Raw genomic sequence first — 21,894 nt, forward strand, 5'->3', positions numbered from 1 at the left:
CTCAGAAAAGCATTACTAGTAACAGTTAAAACAGAACCTGTTAGTCTCTTAAGCTACCTCAGAAGTGTTTTAAAAGTTTTGTTTTGCTGTGGTTTTAAAGCTTAGTGTAATCTCTCTTACCACTGCTTCCAACGGCAAAACACAGAGTGAAAACTCAAATACAACAGTCAACCACAGGCCAGAGACAAGGCTCTCTCAGCCCATTCCTTAACAAACTTGTTGATGGCCCTGTCTGCACCGTCCTAACGCCTATGTCTGTCTGGCCTTGAGCCAGGAGTATCATTTTACTCTGAGTGAAGAGAAAGAGTTTCATTCTTCCAATCTTGTACTACTTTCACCCCGACCTTGTAATCTTGTTTTTCCACATTTTCTAACTACTCAAACAAAAGCTTTACCCCAAAAATATTCATACAGGATAGGAAAAGAAAAGAATGGGAAGGAGGCGTTCTCTTTACAGACAGAACTCATAGTACTGGGTGCTATTTTAAACACTGATAAAGGGAAGCATGGAAGCAGGGACTCTGCTTGCACCCAGTGAATTCAGGTAAAGTATCCATTGTTCCACATTGCTATGGTCTGGTGACAGGAACCCCAACTAGAACAAGCTTGCCCTGCATTTTCCTCTGCATTTAGATGCCAACTTTGATAAGGTCACGCCTTAAAAGATCCACATAGCATGCAACACACAGATAGCAATAAAGCCTTCAGCCATTCCCATACCCAGATAAGACAGTAAAAAGAAGAGGAAATCACAACATTCACATATACAAATAGATTTGCACAGCCAACCCATTTGTAACTACGGCTATCTAGATCCGTCCTCACACCAGGGACTAAGTGGGGCCGACAAGAGTAGTAGAAAGATTCCACCCCTCCTCCCTGCCCTGCTTCTAATTCCAGAAATTTCTCAGAGGAACTCACTGCTTTTCCTCACTAGGCTCCTTTGAGGAGCATCCAAAAAAATTCCTTCACTGCTCTGTTTCTTTCAATTCCAGTGATTCCCTCAAATGTCCAATTCCTGACCATTCATTCCCCTGAACCTCCCAAAAGATTTGACTCTTCTCCTTCTGCGGAGCTCTCTCCCATGAGCTACCCATAGAAACCAATTCCCCTGACTGCCTTCCCTCCCAATCATTCCCCAAAGATCCAATCCACTTCTCCCCTACTGTTTTCCTTTCCAACTGCTCCCAAAAGAACCTGACATCACTATTAGTGAAAATACACAAGAGGTTTGGGAAGGAGAGAGAATACCACAGTAGCAAAAAAACACACACACATACACAATGAAGAAATGACATTCTAATTCCTGAACTGGTTTTTCTCTTATCTGAAAGTTTTGTTTATACACAATATATCATATCATCTCTGATACAGTCAAACTTTCCCAAATTGCTTGATGAAATGATTTTATCTAAAACATATAAAGTGTAATATATGTGTGTGTGTATATTTTTCTTAATAAAAACAATACACTTAGAGAAAGCTTACTAACTTATAAAATTGTGACAAAAATCAAGACTGAAGTTCAAAGTCTGAAGCGCAAGAGACTCAGGTTACCCTCTTATCAAACACTGGAAATCAGAATTCTGAAAACAAACTTCTACAGCCAAAACTATTGACAGACTGGCATCATGCTCAAAACTCCTGTTTTAAGAATGCTATGCTCTAGCTCACAGTTTAAATGAACAGTAAAAAATTCTTTACTTCATTATAATGTTTGCATTAAGATTTAAGATTTTGAAACAACTTCTTTTACAGTATTTAATTTTTGCCTACTTCAGATAGTAAACATCTCTGGACAAAAATCAATGTACAATTTCTTTGAGAACTTTTTTTCAATCTATATATTTTTATAACCAGAAACACAGTGATAAGAATTAAATGATTCCATACTTCTTTTTAAGATACAAATTTACATTGTTTATTTAAATTGTTAAACTTCAAAATTGGCTACTTTAAAAACAAAAAAAAGCATTACAATAATGACTGAAAAGTATGAAGCAAATAACTAGTATGCAAATTTTTTAACACAGATCCTATAATTTTTTTTCCTGTGCTTTCTAAAGAGATAATACATGGAGAAAAGGTGATCAAACTCTTCCTATTTAATTTAGGACATCTTTGCTTTTCCTAAATGAAAAAATGGTCTAACTACTTTTAAGAAAACAATTGTTTTTTAGGTTTTCCATTCTAATACCAAATATCTAAAAGCCCTTTGCCACATGGAAAATATCAAAGTAAAGGGTCCTCAAATCTCACTCTCTAGATACATATATCTAGTTCACAGTATTATGATGAACACACTAAATGATGCAAGTATTTAAGATATAGTCAATATGTAATACTTAGACTAACATACTAAAAAGTATCTATTAGATACTTTAGTGCTAAAAGATTTCTTTTAATTTAATGTAATTTTCATTCAAAATATCTCTATCATTTCACCAATCAAGTCATCATACGGTAAGGAACAGATCTATCACGCTATTGAGAAATGGGAAACAATCATGTATGTAGTAATTTAATTGTGTCACACGGAGGGGGAGCAAATTAGCCTGCCCAGATTCAGAATCAACACTTAAGGTACCCTTGGACATAATAAAAGAGGACCATCACAAAGCACTTGGACTGTTTATAAAGGACAATCAAAATAATGGTCCTCTGAAGACTGTAATCCCTTGCCCCTGAGAACTTTACGGTTTATCAAAGCAGAAAAACAAAAAATTATTTCTTATTTGAATGAGCTTTATTACATTTTTATTTCAAGGAAGAGATGATAATTAAAAGGTCTCATGGCTACAAGGCTGCAGCTTTTGAAGGAAGGGAATCTGAACTCCAGACAAATGTATAATGTCAACTAGCTTAACACCAGCTGCTAAAAAAATGAAATAATGAAGACTATAGAAGATATAGATTTCATTGGAAAGTAAGGGATTTTTTCAAATTAAGTAGAAGTACGACAGAACTGTATACATTTCAATTTCTCCTACATTTACATAGCACAAAATAACCTTGCTGAAATTAGCTTAATCTGCTACTTTTACTCTCCCCAATGTCCTGTGATCTGTATTTAGTCTCAATAAGCAGATTTACTTGTGTGAAAAGACACAGGGATCACCCTTCTAAAAACCCTGAGTTGTGGCCCACAATTTCAGAGAGCTGAGCTACATGCTGAGCTACTGAACTGATATGACCTGAGATCTGATCCTACTGCGGTGGCCACCAGGCTATAGTGGTAGTGTTACTTTACCAAAATAAACCCCTCCCCAAGACGAAAAAGTGCCAAGAGTGCTTCCAAGTGCCAACTACTATTCCTCTGGAATAAGATTCCACTAACAAAGTTAGTATAGTTTAAACTTCTTTTTTTTTTTTTTTTGAAGGATCTACCCATCTTCAATCTATCCTCAAAGTATCTGTAAAAACACACATAAGTGTACATAAGTGTACACACATATACATATGCAATGTAAAAAATTTGAAAATTTAGAAAATACAGAATGAACAAATGTCATAATTCCAACACTCAAAGATGATCACTATTAACATTTGATATATATTCTTCCCATCTTCTCTCTATGAAATACACACACACACACACACACACTTATCTATAGTGGTCTTTTGTTTACAATTTGAGGTCCTACTATATAAACTTGGACAGCCTTTTAAATTTCTGTATTTTGCAAAATTTCTATGCCATAATTATCTTTATAGCATATGATTTTCAATAGCTATATCTAATTCTATCCAGTGATAATGCCATTTTTAAATAATCTACTATTATTTAAGATGCTTAAAGAATTTAAATCTAATAGTTAATTCTCCATAGTAAATATTCAATTTGAGATTATTTTAAAAGTGATTTTAATAATTTATCCTATCAAACGCTGAGTAAAAGAAAAATGCAAGTAGACACAAACCTATGGCAGTGAATATTGTAATCAGTTCCTCCATTTTATTTAATACTCTTTTTAAATAAATCAAATATTATAGGTAGTGGCAACTGTGCACATTGTCTTGCTAACATTCACTTTGAAATTTTAGGGATATATATCATGATTAACATAAACACAGAAATAACAAATGCTTATATCCAGTATCTCTTATGCTAGTGTTTCTTAAAAACATTCATTCTTATCTTGACCACAACCTTCTGGGGTAAGTACTGATATCTTTTTTACAAACTGAGAAACCAACTTTCTGCAAGGTTAAATAATACATACAGCTAATGAATCCCACCAAAAATTGAGATGTAGCTCCTGAATCCCACATTGAACACATGTTCAAAGTTTTCATTTATATTTATGTTCTGTATATTTATATTTGTTAGCTGTATTTCAATGCTAATGAAAATAAATCCTAAGACTACCACTATTTCTGTGCCATTACAGCATGACAATTTGACAATGTTAGACTTCAGAGAGATAAGCGCATAAGCAAGATAAAATATATACAAGGATTTTTAACAATATTATAATTTTCAGAGTTACATGTTACATATAACAATGTCAGGTAATTTTTAAAATAAATTCCAGCCCTGATTTTTGTTCCATCTTATTTTTTTCACTGCCACTTACATACATTTTTAGGTAATAATTGCTTGATGGTATTAAAGTGTAAGAAACCAAGACATAAAATGCAATTAAAATTATTAAATGTCTACAAGAAACAAAACTATCAACACATAATATGAGTGTGAGGAATCTGCATTGAAATTGTATGTGGGGAAAGCAACTTGACGGATTATGCTAGTCTTACAGTTCGACTTGCATGGAACTGTGGGGTTGATATTTTTAGTCCCATTCCATAGGAAAGTTATATTCTCTATGAACTCACACACAGTGGTATGGTTTGTTATTCTGTGTTTATCTTTCCTTTTTTTTCTTTGGTTGAATAGTTCTATATTTCCATGGTTCATATGCACAGGATAGAGAAATATCTTGGTTTAAAAAAAGAATATGTATGAAGACTCTTGCTTCCATCCCAGTTCCCTAACTACTCAGCTCCCATCACTCTACCAACATACCCCCCAAACAATTAACCAGCTTATTGCTTTCTTGTAGGCATTTTCAGATCATAGCAATACATTTCAGAAATCTTTCAATATTTGTAAGATTCCTCCTTTTTTGTACACCTGTATAGTATTCCATTATGGATGTACCTAATTTATTCAACCATTCCTCTACTAATAGATGCTATCTGCAATGTAATTCTCATCTTTTGCTATTAAAGACAAAGATGCAATGAATCAATCTGTACATTTAACATTTTATAAATATATAGAGATAAATTCATAGAAATAAGAATATTAAATCATAGCTTAAATACATTTGCTCCATTTTACATTTATAACAACTTACATTCTCATCAACAGTGGAAAGCTCTTATTTCCTTGGAGCCTTGCCAATAGAATAGGCTATTACACATTTGGATCTTTGCTAATAAACTAGATTAGAAATGTTGTCAGTGTAACTCAAGATTTCTCCTATTTTGAATGAAGTTGGAAAACTCTTTACATGTGTAAAAGACAATGGTATTCTTCTGCGAACTACAAGTAGGGATATTTTGACAAGATTTTTAGGTCTTCTTTGTCAATTACTAGAGCTGTTGCTATCAGGGAGATTAGATCTTTATTCATAATGAGTTACAATTTTTACCTTCAGTTTGTCATTTATCTTTGGTTGTGCTTATGATATTTGGTTGCTATAAAAAAGTTTTAAATTTGTAAAATTTCAAATATAATCATCTTTAAACAGACTTAAATTTTGAATTTTATTAGTTTATTAAAAAGGCTTTCCTTACACTAAGGACACAAGAAATGCATATTTTCTCCATTTTTATATTTTCATCTTTCACATTTAAATATCTTTTCTAATTCAGTGCTTATCCTGATGTTTAGCAAAGACAGGAAAGATGTTGAGCCTACTTATCAAAGAAAATAGTATTTCTTCCCATTTAAAAATATTTTTTGTATATTATTTAATATAAATAATATTCAGTTCAATGAAATTTGCATATTAATTTTGAACTTCCCTATTACTCCATTATTTTCTTTGTCTTCATTTTTCAACTGATTCTCTGAAATTTATGGGTATAAAATCTTACCATCTGTAAACAGTAATTTTTTTATATCTTTCTTTCTAATTTTTAAACTCTATTTTCTTTTATCTAACTGTGCTAACAATTTCCTCTATCATGATATTAAATAACAGTGAAGAAAGTGGACCAAATTTGTTCTTGTTTTTCTGATGCTAGTAATATGCCTCATGTGTTTTTCTCACCAATCTTAACAGCCTTAGGGATAAAATAAATATATTTTATCACATTGAAGAAGTCTCCTTTTAATCCTATTGTATTGAGTCTAGAGAATGGTTGTTAACTTTTTATCATATGTCTTTTCAGTGTCTATAAAGATAATATGATTATTCTAATATGATATATTCTAGTAACTTTCTTACTATTGGACCATCCTTACATTGCTGAAATAAACCCCACTTGTTGGCAATGTATTTTTACTTTAATGGGATCTATATTAAATTACTTTTTAGGAATTGCCACTTATTTGGGACTATGATTATAATTTGAGCACAGTAAACTACAAGAGGCCAAATCTTAAAGCAATAAAAAATAACCAACCAAAAAGATTTGGGGAGGAGAACTTGAGTTTAGGTTGGAGATTACACATAAATTAATTGATTATATTGGGCTGCTACAGTTCCATTGGTTAGAAACATTGGGATTAACATTTTTAGTCCTACCCCACAGGAAATTGTATGTTCAGTAGAAGCCTTTTATTCCAACACTGTGTCGGTTTCTTAAATTTAATAATACATTAATTCGACCTAATAAAGAATTACCGGATGCCTATTGTTTTCTACACTGAGTGGCCCTATAGTGTAGTTCAGTGGCTTACAAATGCTTTTTGACCTAGATGCACAGTAAGAAATACATTTTTTATTACTCAATATATATGTATATCTTTGTGTGTCTAAATATATATTGTTTATGAAAAATGGTTTCATAAAACAATATTTACACTTTCTACACATAACATATACTTAATACACACAATGTTACCTTCTATTCTATTTTTTTACTCTATCTCATTTTATTAAAGTGCTAGTTTCAACACATTATACTGATTTTGTAACCCATAATACATTGCGATTCATAGTTTGGGAAAAGTGTCAGAGCAGCTACTAGAACCAGCTACTAGTTGCTAGAACAAGGATTCTAGAGACAGACAACCCAGGCTTGAATCACAGTTTTACCTCTTAATGGCTTTTAATTGTACTTTTATGTCTATCTATAAGACAAGGGCAATAGTACATGTCTCATAGAGATCATATTAAATTAGTTAATACTTGTAAATGCATTTTTCAATAATAAAGTTGAATGGTTTGATAAAATATTTCCTTGAGCTTACAGCTGCCAAAAGAAAAACAGCATCTGAGGAAAATAAACTCATAAAATATAGAAACTGAGGAAAAATCAGTAAAAACATAGACTTCCTATCAACTACTACAAATAATTATGAGCATTATAATGTGATCACAATGTCTAATCTGGACCACGCCTTCTCTTCTGAGACCTTATAAATAACTAAAGAATATTTGCTGAATTAAAAAAGCATTATGGTCTCCATTTATTCTCTCTCTCTATATATAGATGCACATAAGTCTTTTTAGGGGCTATACAAAAAGAATATGCATGCCAACAAAAATTATAATTTACCAGTACATTATAAAGAAGTCACCAGACATTACAATTCTTAATTACATACCTTTTAACTACTTCACAGAAATATATAAATATCTCTGATGGATACAGTCTTATGCTCCAGATTTTCAAATCTGTAAACTAGGTAAAGAAACACTCTTAAGCTATGCTTCTTAAGATACTTATGAAAGGGCAGCCCCAGTGGCTCAGCGGTTTAGCGCCGCCTTTGGCCCAGGGCATGATCCTGGAGACCCAGGATCGAGTCCGACATCAGACTCATGCAGGGAGCCTCCCTCTGCAGTGTCTCTGCCTCTCTCTCTCTCTCTCTCTCTCTCTCTCTCTCTCTGTGTCTCTCATGAAGAATAAATAAAATCTTAAAAAAAAAAAGATACTTATGAAAACCTCTGACTTATTGCCTATCCCCTACTCCTTACTGCTTCTGATTGAATAGTGAAAGAGGTTAACGGTACCTTCAACCTAACTACAAGTATCAAAAGGAATTCAGTAACTAAGTTCCTGGAATACGTGAGTTCAATGTCTCTTACTCATAACTCCTATAGAAGTTGGTGGCACTAAGAGAGGTGGTATGAACAAATATTCTCCTAGGGAGTAGAGAGAGCTTGCCCTCCCCAGATTTATATGCTAATTCTTCAGGGATCAAAATGAAATGGAGATACATGTGGCAAATTCTACATAAAAGGGCACAGGTATCCAGTGATCATTCCCACAAGAACAAAAATGACTCACCAAGATGAATGCACATCCATGCTGGTTCTTAGCATAGCTGTAGCAAGGGACAATATGACAGTACATATTGGACATATGATGGTACAACTATAACTCAGTTTGAAGTGGTAGGCAGAGTACTCTAATCTTTATGGTACTTAGGTATACAAACATTTTAAATCCAGCCTGCAGGAAAGAATCCCTTTATTCCCTCCTTAACTCTCAGTATTCCATGGCCGCTCCAAAAAGTATTTTGGAACCGATAAATAATAAATATTTATTAGACATAATTTCACCGTTCTGTCAAAGTGTTATAATCGATCTTCTATATATATCAAATATTAATATTTAGACTACCTCTGGTAAAAATGCTACATTAAGTACAATCTCAAAAAAATCCCCTAATTATGCAAGTGGCTGTTTCTCCAAAAACCAAAGAGTCATATTTAAAAGTTAATTTACCTTTTTAAGATTTTATTTTTACACCCAATGTGGGGCTCAAACTCATAAGCCAGAGATCAAGAGTTGCATGCTCTACCCACTGAGCCAGTCAGACACTCCACAAGATAATTTACTTTTGAAGTAAGAAATTTTGTTTTCTCTATTTCCTCCTTCCTTGCTTTTCCTTCTCCCTCTCCCTTGTCCTCTCTTTTTCCAATTGTACCGATTGACATTTGGCACATTTTTTTTCTAATTGTGGAGACATAAAGAAGGTTTTGTAAAGTTTTAACATGTTCCTAAATCTGACTAGGATTGTAATCTTACATTTGGCATCTATTCATCAAGGAGGGGCAAACTACATGAGTTTGACAGAAATAAAGGTAAATGAATGTTTTTATACTTATGACAGGGATGGCAAGTAGCTAGCAGGCTGGCAGGACACCCATCTCCCACTGAAATTGCGACACCACCCTTCTCCTGAGATACCTATAGCAATCAGTCCTGCCTAATACATCTGCTTGAGCCTTGTTCTCTGCCCTTAAATGACTTCCTGAATTCCTTCAATATTGATACCCACTCCAAAGCTTAAGTTCAAGTAACAGCTGGCTGAAAATTTTGAATATATTTTCAGTGTTCATATTTGTAAACCTGTGTGTATTGTAAAGACAAAGGTTTTTTTATTCTTTTCCACTGACAGTTTTATTTTGATAGATCCTAAATGTAAATCATACAGAAAAATCTGAGTATTTTGGTTAAATAAAACATTAAGAAAGACAAGCTTTTGTTGTTTTTTGCTATTATTATTATTATTTTTTTGCCTTTCATGTTTCACCCACTGATTTACTACTGGATGGACTAGAGAAACATAATTGTTAGTGATCATATTAATTGAATGTGTGATGTACAACATATGAACTAAATGCATTCACAAAATAAAGTATATGAAAAATAATGTGAAAATCAGGGTAAGAGATCCGTCAAAGAAATACCCCCCAAATGCATGAAGATCCGATTTTCCACAGGATCTAATCTAATATGACCTTGTTTAAGGCAAAAACCTCTTAAGAAACAAAAGCATAAACCTATACAGGGAAAGCCTTCTAGAATTAAAGCAAATGCACATTAACTCTTAAAAGCTGCAAAAGAGGAATTTCAACCAGGTTCTAAGGAGACAAAATCACAGCTAAATTAGGTAATGCTGGGGCAAAGTAGCTGTGGAAAAGCTGGGTAATAACGTGTATAATCTCACACATTATATCACATTTCATGTTGCTATGTAGGTCTTAATCTAAATTTCACTCACTCGATATTCAATAAACATACTGAACTTTTAGTTTATGCAAAGCACTGGCCTACGAAAATAAAATTATACATTTTTTTGCCTTAAATATGAACGGATCCTGATGTGAGAGAGGAGGGGGCAATAGTGACTAGAGAGAAAAATAAGACTTCTAGTCCCCTCCTGAATAAACATGCTATCCTATTAGTTAGGTGAAATTCTATAGGCTTGAAACAATGGAAGAATTAAATCTCAAATGGAATATTTCCTTTTGTTTCTGTGCCACTCTGGGAAAATGTCTGTTTTCATAGTGAGGTCTCTCAATATGATAGCAGACTAATCGGTACAGGTTCTTGAGATAATGGAAGCTCGCCTGGCTAAGCAGGCAGCCTGCCCATCAACTTCAGATCCACATATCTCCCGAATTACAATCAGAGACTGGTGTTCACACCCTGAAACCAATCCATCACTCTCATCTCCTGCCTTAAAAATACATTAAAGGGATAGGTGAAGGCACTGCATGACTCAAACCATGTGGATCTCAACAAATATGTCCCATTAACTCTCATGGAATAGTCATAATTGGCATTAGACCAAGTTTTTCCCACCAAAACAAAAAGATAATAGAAATGCTATAGGCCAAATGTCAGTAAACCAAGAAAATCTAATTACTTATGTAGCAAACATAATTTTACTTTAAGACAATTTAGAAAAGAAATAACTATCTCAGAATCAGCATTTGAGTGAATGACGGTAAAAAAGTAGCTGTGTAACACTGGATATTTTGTAGAGGAAGTACAAATAAGGTAAAATTCTTAGCCATAACAAAGCACTGCCTGAATCTCTTTTAATATGAAAGAATAATAGATGATACTTTATTGGCTTTCTGGTTAATAACACTATTTGTAGGAAAAACAAGTGAAGTGGTAAACTCTCCCTCAGTTACAGAAGCACAGTAGGCTCATTAATACAGAATGACATATTCTGTGGCTGTTAAAAATCATAATGAATATATGTGCTCAGTAACATGAGACAATGTTTAGAATGTATACTGCTAAGTAAAAATAATCATATCATAAACCATTTCTATATGATCCCAGCCATTTCTATGTTTATAGGGGCATAGAAAATGACCTGGATAGATATACTTTGAGTTGCTAAATAAATTAGATGCAAAGCACTTAAAATTATGCTGGATATATAGTAAATGCTACATAAGAATTTCTGCTATTATTAGTTAGCATAGTAATTGGTTCTGATTGTAAGATTGAGTGCTTTTCCCCATTTTTACTTATGCTTATTTTCTTTTTCCCCTTAATTAACCTGCATTCATTCTATTTAAAAAAATTTACAATGAAGCATGTATACCATTAAATTATACTTTATTAAAATCATCCTTTTCACAACCACTAATCACAAGGCAGGAAAATTAACCCATATTATAAATCCTTCATACAACTGGAATACTCCGTAATTTTTACTCAATGGCATTTAAGGTAAAATTCAGTAGGAATTAAGCTCAAAAACAAAGGTATCTAGAAAGGGAAAGGAACAAGCAGAAGTTTAGACATCAGAGTGTTCTGTGCTGTACTATTTAAGAAATTAATTTCACAAAAGCTCCTGACCCCAATAAACAAACCAACATTAAACAAGTCATCACTATTCAACACTGCCTCCCTAACACAGAAAGTGACAGGAGCTACTTCCATTCATCCAATAGTTCTTTAATAACAGCATTTCACATTCACAGGATCACTTACTATGTGCACCAAACTCTCCTACAGCTTCATGCCTCATCTCATTTGATTCTCCCAATAGCTCTATGACAGAGGTGTGCTTCCCAACCTTTAAGGACAAGGGACATGAAGCGCAGAGGTTAAATAACTTATCCAAGGTCACAAAGCTGGCAAGTAGAGCCAGTATCTGATCCGAGGCAGAACCTAGGCCCCAGCTTCCAGTCAGTAGTTATTGAGCATCTACTATGGGCAAAATGTTTGGTACATCAAGTAACTGATTACTGACTGCCCATGGCCAAGTTGCCAGGGTCTCTAACGATTATTCTCAGTCAGCCCTTTTCCAATTCTCAATCTGAACCCCTTTAGCATGACAACCTCTAAACTGTATTTATCACCACTACCACCAGAACTGTGATCACCATGACTCTGTTACCCATTCCTGACAATATACGGGAAAATGCATTCCTCAAGTTCTGATTTGTGATTTGAAATGTATTTTCTCATAAATGATTAATCTGCATAATACTATTAAAACTGTCAATCAGATAATGCTACATTAACCAAGCTTTTTCATTGATTATTCTGGAAATTTAACCATGATTTATTTTACCATGGTTTCATATGAAAAAGAATGCATCCTTTTATTCCATAATTTTATTTTTTTTAATTATCTTATAAAAAATTGAGCTTTTTTTTTCCTTTTAGCATCCAGTTCTACAACATGCAGAGATTCATGTAACAGCCACCATAATCAGGATACAGAACAAAACTGCATTCTTAACAAAAAAGAAAAGTGGACTTAAAAGGCAATCCCTGTTATATTAAACATTTCTTGTTCTGTGTCTTCCAGATGATCAGAGTTTCCCTCCTTCCTAGGACAAATACATTGTATACCTAAATAGAAAGGTTTGGTATATTTTTGCAAAATATATTTTTATACCTGTGCATTTTCATCTTTATAGATATTTAAAGCTGTGGTTTTATGGGGGCTTTATCAAAACAGCTACAATGCTTTTCTGTATCAGAGTTTGGACAACTGTGGAAAGTATTAAATATGAGTACAACTTTTCCACACTATATATGACTGAGCCCATAAACAGGGGCTAGGTGGAGATCTCTGAGAGTATCAAGTGCATATTTATGCAGTATAAAGACATTTGTAAATGTGTTCTGTATTTATGAAACTATAACCAGAAATTTCTTATATCAAAACAAACGTATACATAACTTCAACAAACTGAAAAAGGTAGTTTCAAATCTTATTAGCTCAAGCTCTAATATGGCTTTATAGATACAATCACCTGAGACTTCCTCCCTTCTCCAAAATTAATTGACAAAGGGTCAAAGAATGGCCAAGGAGTCACTTTTAGATCCTAATATACTCTAACACTTTTCAACCACAAAATTAGTCTTTGCTGCTGATACTTAGTACTCATGGAAAAAAGTCTCACCTCAGGTCTCGTACGGTCTTTGAGCTGGAAAAACAGTTACATTGATGATATCAATTTGGCAGAAAAGAAAAGAATAATTTTCATAGCCCCAAACTTCTCTTCCATACAATCCAGCGTGACCTGATACGAAATTCCCCTTCCTAGAAATTTATCACAACTTGAGAACAAGTTTCTAGAAAAAGCTCTAGTAAAGCATACATGTTACTATAAAACAATAATAATCCATTAAACAAAGTCACTTCATAAAATCTCAGCTTGAATGAGTTTATTTGAATTGTTCTAGGACAGGATAGAAAGCTGAGGAAAGGATTCCTAGTGCCATAGATAAGTTTTGATTTGGATGGAAAGGGGTTGTGGAGACACAGATCAGAAACATGCAACCCTGAAAGGAAGGCAGGACAGACTGGGACAGTGAAGAAGCAAGAAAGTACCACAAGGGAAGTGGGTTTCTAAAGGGGAGTGCTAACGTAGAAGAAAGAATAGCAAAAGGGGCCCAAAGACAATTCAGGTACTTCACTACAGCTAGCCTTATCTACATAACCTTTGCTGGGGCACCAGTGGCATGCCCCTTCCTGCCTTCTCAGTACTCATCCCACCACAACCTCATTTTTTTTTAATGAAATAGGTCAGCTTGACAAAGGGCAAATAAGTGAGCTGAAACAAATTTCCCTAGCTTTAGCCAGAGGAAGTTTTAATAGAAATCTAAAATCATGAGCCAGCACAAACAGGATAGATGCAAGTGTGGGAGAGAAGAAATATGAGAAGGACAAAGAAGAAAGAGTGTACATGCTACAGATGACACATACAAGGAAGTCCATCTGAATTTTGCTTATTAATACTCCAGCCTACCATGCAGCCCAGCTATAGATGGACCCATCTTGGATAGCTCCAAAGGACAATTGAATAAGCAGGAAGCAAGACCTGAATAGCCTTGAGTGCTGAGGGCAAGACCATCTCTAGAGCTCTGGGTTCAGAGGTGACCATCCTGTAAGGATCCTTACTGCAACCTGTTCACATATGGGCAGATGAAAATTAGCCTTTATTGTTTGATCTTTTTTCCCTTCAGCTAATGGAGCTGCCACCATCTGCCTTTCTCAAAAGCAGTCCTCATTCCCATCCACTTCATGAAAGCCCATTCGCTCTCTCTTGGTCATTTGTTTCAAAAACACTGGGTAAGAGTGCCACGTACAGTGGCATTATGAGAGGTACACAAGTAAATAAGGCACAGTCTCTGCCCTGGAAGAGCTCAGTCTGAAATGGGAGAGATGGAAAACAGTAACAACAGAATGTGGTAAGTGCTGTCATGGAGATACATACACACTCTGTGCTACAGGAATATGGGGAAGTAGCTGAAGTGTTAAAGAGGCAGTAACATTTGCTCTTTAAGGACTGGGAGTTTGCCTGGTGGAATAAAGGAGACAGAAATTCAAGGAAAACAGAAGGGTTTATGCAAAGAAAAGGCAATACAAAAGAACTTGGCTATGTTCAAGACATGGAAGTGTCTGTGGTTGAAGCACGGGGTATGTGAACGGGAATTTCAGGAGATGAAGATAAAAAAGATTGTGTTGTTTAATGAAGGAAGCAGTATAAAATACTAAAGAGAGTTTATTAGCTCTTTGTAGCTGCACAAAGGTAGGAGCAGTCATGATGGTTTTTAGAAAGAGGAAATGACAAACAGATCTGTATTATACAAATAGGTGACAAGACTACAGAAAGATGATGATAATTCTATGAATATAACTAGAAAATAGACAACCTCCAATTCTTCCTAAGAAATCAATGTATCCTCTGCCTTAATTATATGGATATAATTGGCAAACTGTTATGTTTCCCTATCTCAAACTCATGCCTGAAATATTCAACTGATATTTAACCTTTTATTTATTTAATAATGTCTCTCTACTAAATTTCATTCTCTTTAAAGGAAGAATGCATTTTTCTTCTCTGTCCTATATGGAATATTTTCATAAATTAAGTATTCAATAAATATTAATAGATGAATATGCATAGGATCCCTATAGGATCTATTCTATAAATCAGTTTTATGCCTTTTGATTTTATTTCTACCCATTCTATTATTTTAATCAATTATATTATGTCCTCTGATTCTATTTCTAGTCTATTTCTCCAGACTACTGAAGAAATATAAGGTCAACCAGGTAAGTGTTTGCACAAGTGCATTTAAAACATGCATCTCTTCTTTCCTTTTGGCTCCAACTCATGGGGATATGGCTTCCTATCTTAGACAAATCAGTACTTGGGTGCCACACTGATACCATTAGCTACATTTCTTACATTCAGTAGTAATTCAATGTGGAAGTTGGAACACCCATGAAACTGTTTAGCAGATTATATAGGATGTTTCTGGAATTTCACTAATACTTTTTCTAACCACCAGAGTAGATAAGTAAAAGGACACTAATGAAATTTTTGTGATTATTTTGTAATAACTGCTCTTGGTAGACTGTCACTAAATGGCTTGACAGTTTCACTGAGGTGCAATAAAGAAAAACGTAACTACAGCACAGGACTTTTATAACCACAGCATTGCTTTAAAATGATCATTATTACATTTTTGTAGAGATAACTAAGAATAGTATTTGTTACCGTTCTTAAGAGTTCCTTCTCAGTTTGGTTAGAACTGAGCACTAATCAGCTGTTGAAATCTAAACTGATTATTTCTGAAGTGTCAACAGATGCACAAGCTCCCTGGCTGAAACAGGAACGTGTATCTATTTTTCGTAAACAGGCTGAAGGAATACAACTGAGAAAGAAATGAAGAAAGAAAATACTCCGTCTCATCAAACCCAGTATGAAGACGTTGCATATAGTTTTATAAATGCCCCAAACAAAATTAAGTGGAAGGCATAGGAAAAGGAAAATAACCAAAGGCAGGTAGAGGAAAAGAATAAAGACTTTTTAAAAAAAATATTTTATTTATTTATTCATGAGAGACACAGAGAGAGAGGCAGAGACATAGGCAGAGAGAGAAGCAGGCTGCATCCAGGGAGCCCGATGTGGGACTCGATCCCGGGACCGCGGGATCATGCCCTGAGCGAAAGGCAGATGCTCAACCGCTGAGCCACCAAGGCATCCCAGGACTTTTTGCCTAGTACAATACAATGACAACATATCTTTACATTTTTAGTTTTTTCTTGAAAAGAGCAATCTGTTTCTCCTAACTCCTGCAAACCCAAAAAATACAGTTCAGTTATATCCCTATAGTATCACTGAAAGTAAGCAACATTTTAGTGTCTGAAGGTAACAAGCTATAATTCCTTGGCTCCTTGGGGCAATCACTATCTTCTTTCCCAGTGCAGTCCTTTCCAATTCCCTACATTTACACTATTTAACAGTGTTTCCTAAACTTGTCTGATCATCAGTATCACAGGAACACAGGCTTCCTTCTTGAGGATTTTGACTCAGTATGCCTGTGATGAGGTTTGGGGCTCTTTATTTTTACAGGCAAACAAGATGATTGTTAAGATCAAGCGAGTTTGAGAAAAAGTGCTCTCTAACGTAACTATTTTTTTAATATTTTATTTTATTTATTCATGAGACACAGAGAGACAGAGAGAGACAGAGAGAGGCAGAGACACTGGCAGAGGAAGAAGGCTCCATGCAGGTAGCCCGACGTGGGACTCGATCCCGGGTCTCCAGGATCACACCCTGGGCTGAAGGCAGGCGCTAAACCACTGCGCCACCCAGGGATCCCAGACGTAACTATTTTTAAAAAATAATTTGGTTATTAGGATTATTCTTTCCCAAGAACTTTATTATGCCCCTTGTCATGACACCCCAATGGTAGTATGTGAACTTGCGGTAGCACCCTTATCAAATCTGCAGTGACATGATTAAATGGGCCAACACATTCCCTAAATGTATATCCAAGCATTTCTCAGCCAGTGAATGCCCTAATTAGATAATTCTCCAAAATAAAGCAAAGACAGGTCTGACAAAACCTAGCCTGTCTAATCAAGAGAAATTCCCACCCTCCACATGGGTACGTTTTGCCACAAGTGATCTGGAACATTGGTACATCTCTGAAGCTGGGGTCAACTCCTCCCCAAATGTTCAGACAAAGACAAAGCCAGCTAATTTTCCTGTTAAATTGGAGTGAGTCACCATCCTAACAATTCAGATTGTTAAGGTGCACACATCAAAATATATGCTTCCCGGCACAATTCCATAACCAATTACAATAGTAAATCCAATAAAGTCACGGTAAAACTGTCAGTCAGACAAGGGAGAAATACAAAGTTAGAAGCCAATTCAATAATTGCTAATGTCCTGAGAGGAACAAATGTGGATGCCTAAAACTCCCATCAGGGGACTTCATATTACCTTTTTTCACCTACGAATCTTTCCTAAGAAATTTCAGCTGGAAAATGTTGCTAAGTTTCCAGATCCTAAGTTAAATGTTTTGTTTTTTTTTTTTTTAATTTTTATTTATTTATGATAGTCACAGAGAGAGAGAGGCGCAGAGACACAGGCAGAGGGAGAAGCAGGCTCCATGCCCCGGGAGCCCGATGTGGGATTCGATCCCGGGTCTCCAGGATCGCGCCCTGGGCCAAAGGCAGGCGCCAAACCGCTGTGCCACCCAGGGATCCCAGATCCTAAGTTAAATGAATCCCTGAAAAATGATCCCATTTTCCTTACATAAATTTTGCAACATTTCTCCACATACCTTTCTACTTATAAGTCCATTTTAAAATCTCAAAGCGAAAAAAAAAATCTCACAGCATTAAAGTTTAGACTAACATGGTAACTACTAAAGCATCTATGCACATAACTAAAATTTTGCATTCCACTTGAAATGGAAACATACTCAGTGGATTTCTGTCTTGAAAACACGTATAGTTTTCTGGCGAAATAACATCTTAACTATAATTGAATTTCAACTGTCAAAAGACTGAAAAGCCATTTAAGGGTAAAATAACTAAAAGTAACATTAAGATGTAAGTTACTGAAAATAAAGCCAACCATTTTTGGGTTTTTTGTTTGTTTGTTATTTAACCATACTTAGTTCACATGTAGCTGTTTGGGTGAAGATAGAAAGAAGGGCATATATGTGAAATATTACCCCTGTGGCATTATTCCTCAGAAGAAATTATGATAGTCTTTTAAGTATAATATGATAGTCTTTTAAATATTGAGTCAATGCAAAACTCAAAAACCTACGTGAAAACCTAGCCTATAAGCACTATTACAGAACAAAGCATCTAAACTTCCCCTTAGATCTTTTGTTTGTATCTTAGTAAAAAAGCAGTGACATTCCGGAGAGGCAGATGAGATCTCAACGTAAGGAAGAACTTTCTAAGAATTAGAGCCAATCAACAATGCAGCAGTGAGCTTCCTTCCTCTAGCCCTGGAAGCAGTCAAACAAAATCCCAGAGACCACCTGTCATACACACTGTCAAGGATATTCTTGCTTTCTTTAGGAAGTTGTTCTAAATGACCTTTGGGGTCACTTCCAAGTAAGTATTTGATTCATCAGGGCTATTTTCAGTGTTGAGATGAATGACATGAGTACACACACACACACCCACACACACACACACATACACATAGCCCCAGAAGAGAACTTGGAAGCCTGATATTTTTAAATGTGATTTTGTACACAAAAAAGCGAGAGGTTGAATCAGCTATGTTCTCACACCACCATTCTAGGGAAGGGAGAAAGGGAAAGAGGTACAAGTTTGTTCTACCATAATATCCTCTTTGAGTTAAAGAACAAACCCAGGTCCTGGTGACCTCTAGCATTTTCCTCAGCAGGCCACAACAATCTAGTCCTTGGGACAGAGTAGGAACTACAAAACTACAAAACACAGTTGGATGCATAATTGCTCGTGAAAAACATTTGTCATGCAATTAATCTTCTCAGCTCTCAAGTATATTTCAGTAAGCAAAACACAGGGCAAGTCTAAACCTAGTAGTTTCCAGAAAAGTGTACAAGAAAACAAAAAGAGGACTAGACTCCAGTATTTTTCAAGATTAGACTCAGCCTATGAGTTTCTAGGCAATTCAAACTGCTCATCAACTCAAAGGCTCAGAGATCTCCACCAGTCTTGGAATAGGAAAGGAGGAGAAACTGAGTCCTACATAGGTAGCTCCTTACCAGCTTATACCTTTCCTAGCACCTTAAATGTAATTAATCAAATAATTTTTAAGTAAAACTTTATTTTTATTTCTGTATTCTTTGCTACTTCTACTTTTTTTTTTCTCCAAGTTTTTACAGCGCAATATTAGTTTCAGGTGTAAAATTTAGTGATTCATCACTTACATATGACATCTGGTGCTCATCACAAGTACTCTTCTTAATCCCCAACACCTATTTAACCCATGCCCTTGCTCAACTCCCCTCTGGTAACCATCAGTTTGTTCTCTCAAGAGTCTGTTTCTTGGTTTGTCTCTCTTCCCCCCACTCCTTGTTCATTTGTTTTGCTTCTTAAATTCCACATGAGTGAAATCATATAGTATGTCTTTTTCGGACTGTCTTATTTTGATTAGCATAATACTCTCTAGCTCCACCCACATAATTACAAATGACAAGATTTCATTATTTTTGATGGCTGAGTAATAGTCCACTGTATGTATATACATATGTGTATATATACATATACCACTTCTTTATCCATTCATCAGTTGATGGACATTTGGGGTCTTTCTTAGTTTGGCTATTGTTGATAATGCTGCTATACACATCAAGGCGCATATATCCCTTTGAAATAGTATTTTTGTATCCTTTGAGTAAATACCTAGTAGTGTAATTGCTGGGTCATAGGGTAATTCTATTTTTAACTTTTTGAGGAACCTCCATACTGTTCTCCAGAGTGGCTGTACCAGTTTGAATTCCCACCAAGAGTGTAAGAGGGTTCCCCTTTCTCTGCATCCTCGCCAACATCTGTTGTTTCCTGTGTTGTTAATTTTAGCCATTCTGACAGGTGTGAGGTGAATTCTCATTGTAGTTTTGGTTTGTATTTCCCTAAAGATGAATGATGATGAGCATCTTTTCATGTGTCTGTTAGTCATCATCTTAGTATGTCTTCTTTGGAAAAATATCTATTCATGTCTTCTGCCCATTTTTTAACTGGATTATTTGCTTTTTGGGTATTCGCTTTTATAAGTTCTTTATACATTTCAGATCCTAACCCTTTATCAGATACATCACTTGCAAGTATCTTCTCCCATTTCATAGATTACCTTTTAGTTTTGTTGATGGTTTCCTACCTCTACTTTTTAGATACATACTCTTTCCTCTTAAAATAATTGCTGCTACATGGATAGCCAGGTTTCATGATATAACAACATTTCATTAACCTCTGAACTTTACTGAAGTGCTATGCTAAGTACTTTGGATGGATTTCTTATGTGATTTGCCAAGAGGAACCAACCAGTGAAACAAAAGCTACATCTTCTGCTATAGAGTATTCTACATCCTTAAGTTTTTGCTTAACATCAAATGATAGGCATTCTTCTATTAATTCTGCCTCAAAACATGGACCCCAAATAAAACCTTTTTTCTTCCCTTCTCTAAGTTTTTTTTTTTTTTAATTTTATTTATTTATTTGAAAGAGAGAGCGTGCATGCACAAGCTAGGGGGTCCACAGAGGAAGAAGGAGAAGCAGCTGAGCAGGAAGCCCAATGTGGGGCTTGATCCCAGGACCCTGGTATCATAGCCTGAGCAGGAGCCAGACAGTTAACCAACTGAGCCAGTGCTCACTTCAGCAGCACACTTATTTAACCAACTGAGCCACCCAGGCACCCCTCAAAGTTCTCAATAGAGCTTTTAATTATAATTTCTCCTGGATGCTAAAAGAGAAATGAGCCAAGAACAAAAATTAGACACAGATATCCCCACCAACAAGCATTATGAAATAATGTTTAACCAATTAAGAAATATAAAATATCCCTAAATATTATTTTCCCCCATTGGGTTAACTAAAATAGATAAAAATCAATATTGTCAAAGATGACAAAACAGAAACTCACAAGCTACTTGTAGTGTGAATCAGTAACCTTTGCAAAAGGCAATCTGACCATACTTTACCCACCAAAATGGTCATGCACAGATTTCTTGACATAGTAAATCTACAGCCAAATTATCCTAAGGAAGTATGTAAAGGTAAATAGATGGACAAAGACATTCACAGTAATACTGTATGTAAGAGTAAAAACCTAGAAACAAACTAAATGTTCATCAGTGAAGGACTAGCTAAATAAATCACAGTGTATCCTCAGTGTATAACAGAATGACATGCACTCAAGAACAAAATACTGATAGAAAAAAAGAAATCCCTAAATGAAAAATCAAGTCATAAGTCAGTAGACACAGTGTACTCCTACTTGTACTAAAAAAAAAAAAAATACATATACATGATACTGTATATTCCAGTTGAACTACCACTATCCTGACTATGCTAGAATAAATATACAAAAAAATTATGGAAAGACAATTCAGAAACTGGTAACACAAAAAATGAGGACTGGGATTACCTAGGCAGTGGGGCCTTTACTTTTCATTTTATACTTTTCTCCACTG

At 35.1% G+C, this 21,894-nt stretch overlaps 1 protein-coding gene and 1 long non-coding RNA gene across 19 annotated transcripts in view; one reads left to right on the forward strand and one right to left on the reverse strand.

Moving 5' to 3' along the window:
* The window catches only part of IKZF2 (IKAROS family zinc finger 2), a 154,738-nt gene that overhangs the window by 105,974 nt on the left and 26,870 nt on the right, over window positions 1-21,894 (reverse strand). The window lies entirely within an intron of this gene.
* On the forward strand, window positions 14,681-16,260 carry LOC111094318. The gene is made up of 3 exons (XR_005385360.1): window positions 14,681-14,872; window positions 15,471-15,511; window positions 16,102-16,260. It is a non-coding gene; the product is annotated as an uncharacterized LOC111094318 (long non-coding RNA).

The sequence above is a fragment of the Canis lupus genome, chromosome 37, assembly GCF_011100685.1.
Source record: "Canis lupus familiaris isolate Mischka breed German Shepherd chromosome 37, alternate assembly UU_Cfam_GSD_1.0, whole genome shotgun sequence".
NCBI classification, from domain to species: domain Eukaryota; kingdom Metazoa; phylum Chordata; class Mammalia; order Carnivora; family Canidae; genus Canis; species Canis lupus.